Source organism: Myotis brandtii, unplaced genomic scaffold (assembly GCF_000412655.1).
Source record: "Myotis brandtii unplaced genomic scaffold, ASM41265v1 scaffold394, whole genome shotgun sequence".
NCBI classification, from domain to species: domain Eukaryota; kingdom Metazoa; phylum Chordata; class Mammalia; order Chiroptera; family Vespertilionidae; genus Myotis; species Myotis brandtii.
Window position 1 is genome coordinate 1,342,599 of NW_005365111.1, and position 2,699 is coordinate 1,345,297.

General features: G+C 46.5%; 1 pseudogene; it reads left to right on the top strand.

Moving 5' to 3' along the window:
- The first annotated feature begins 6 nt into the window (after positions 1–6).
- On the top strand, positions 7–1,185 carry LOC102252033 (annotated as a pseudogene).
- Positions 1,186–2,699: the final 1,514 nt, after the last annotated feature.

Sequence of the window (2,699 nt, forward strand, 5' to 3'; positions counted from 1 at the left end):
TGCAGTGGAGCCCCTGAGAGTCAGAGCCATGACGGAGCAGACCTACTGGTGGGCCTATTCCCTAGTGGATTCCAGTCAAGTGTCTACATTTCTTATTTCCATTCTCCTGATAGTCTACGGTAGTTTCAGGTCCCTTAATATGGACTTTGAAAATCAAGAGAAAGAGAAAGACAGTAACATTCCTTTGGTGTCTTTCGGTGGCAACAGCAGCAATAATAGTATCCAAACTATTGACTCTACCCAGGCCCTGTTCCTTCCAATTGAAGTATCTGTCTCTCTCCTAGCTATGTTCTTCTTCTTTACTCAGTTTAAGTAGTTTTTACAATATGTACAGTAGTTCTTGCAATGATAGCTTTTGTTTTTCTTCTTCTCCCGATGTGCCAGTATTTAACAAGACCCTGTTCACCTCAGAACAAGATTTCCTTTAGTTGCTGTGGACATTTCACTGCTGCTGAGCTACTATCATTCTGTCTGTCATGCTTGTCCTCATCTGGGTTCTCACTGGTTTCTCATGGACGCCCTGGCCATGGGTCTCTGTGTCGCCATGATCGCCTTCGTCCGCCTGCCCAGCCTCAAGGTCTCCTACCTGCTTCCCTCAGGGCTCCTAATCGATGGTGTCTTTTGGGTGTTTTCCTCTGCCTACATCTTCAATAGCAACGTCATGGTGAAGGCGTCCACCTAGCCGGCTGACAATCCCCTCAATTGCTTTCCCGGAAGCTGCACTTGGGGCCCATGTTGGGCGCAATGTTCCTCACCTGTCCCTGCCTGGGAAACTGGTTTTCCCGAGCTCCACTGGCAGTCACTTCTCTATGTTGGGCATTGGAAACATTGTGATGCCTGGACTCCTGTTGTGCTTTGTCCTTCGTTATGACAACTACAAAAAACAAGCCAACGGTGACTCCTGCGGCGCCTCTGGACCCGCCAACATCTCTGGACGCATGCAGAAGGTCTCCTACTTTCACTGCACCCTCATCGGATACTTTGTAGGTCTGCTCACTGCTACTGTGGCATCTCGCATTCGCCAAGCAGCGCAGCCTGCCCTCCTCTCTATTTGGTGCCATTTACTTATTGCCACTCCTCACGATGGCCTACTTAAAGGGTGACCTGCGGCGGATGTGGTCTGAGCCATTCCACTCCAAGTCCAGCAGCTCCTGATTCCTGGAATTATGTTGGATCGCAGAGTGACCAGATGGCCATTCTAGTCTTTTCTGTGGACACATTTCCTCTGGGAGTTGACCTGTTACTCAGAGATGTACCTGTTTAAGGAACTGACGTGGGACTGAATTTTGCGTGTGCAGGGAGCTTGTTTGCAGGAGCGAGGTGCTGGGGCCCTGCGTGGATCCTCTCTTCCCGCCAAGGTAGAGGTGGAGTCCCCTCTAAAATGACAGGCCCTCCCCAGCGCTCCTTCCTCCCCTGTTTTTATGGACCTGCAGTAGACTGTTACCGTGGGAGATGGAGGTGTGACTGTTTAAAACTGACAACAGCATGGAGTCATTCTGTACCTTTTGAACACTAAAAGGATGAAAAACATTAGCAAAGTGACGTTTCTTCGGTGAACCGGCTAGAACTTTGAGATCAGTTTCCAATGGGGGACTCAGTTTCAGAGAACTGAGACAGAAGCTCTTCTGTCCTTATATTCTTCTTTCCTTTTTTGGATTTATTAAATATTCTCTGTGGTGTGAAATGACTTATTAAGTCCACAGACATTGAAAAAAAAATCAGCAAAGAGACAGCAATCCTAAATGACTCACTAGATCAGATGGGACTAATTGACATCTTCAGGACATTTCACCCCAAAGCTACAGAATATACATTTTTCTTAAGGGCACATGGGACTTTTTCAAAGATAGACCACATATTAATTTTTTCTCCATTTGCAGTATAGTTTGGGTGTGCTTTGCTTCCTTGTCTTCTAATTCACTAATTCAGTCCTCCGCTTCTCCTAGTCTACTGTTGATACTTTCAATGGAGTTTTTTATGGCAGCTATATCACTCTTCATTTCTTCTTGGGCCTTACTTAAGTTGTTGATTTTTTCATCTGTTTCTTCTAGCTTCTTGCATATGGTATTGATTTTTTCCTCCGACCGGTGCATGTACTCTAGGACCCTTATTCTGAATTCTTTTTCCGTCATGTTGCATGCCTCTGTCTCACTTAGCTGCTTTTCTGGCGAGTCCTCCTTCTCTTTCCTTTGGGGGTTTCTTTGTCTACCCATGTTTGATCTCACTGACATATCTAGTTGTTGAGTCGTTCAGTGGCTGCTCCCTGGGTGGCAGTGGCTCCTCGGGCTGTGGTTGCTCCTTGGGCGGTTGTGGTAGCAGTGGCTCCTCCGTTGATAGCAGGGCCTCTGGTGGGTGCTGTTCACAGCTGTGGTGGCTCTTCTGGCAGGTGGAGGGAGGCTTCACACACAGTAACTGTTCCCCAGACAGAGCGTGTGGAGATCAGGAGGCCGCTGTTGCTTGAATCTGCTGCGTTGATTTAAAGGCACAAAATACAACACAACAAGGCACAACGTACCAGGCACTGAACACGAATGTATTTACGATATCAATAACCCCAAATAAAGGTGGCCACCCGAGCTAAGAGAGTTAGGAGATAAGGAAGAAAGAAGAGAAAAAGGTAGAAGAGAAAAAAGAAAGAAAGAAAAAAGAAAAAAAAAGGAGTGCAAAAATAAAATTGGAAAAAGGGAGGGGAAAAAAGA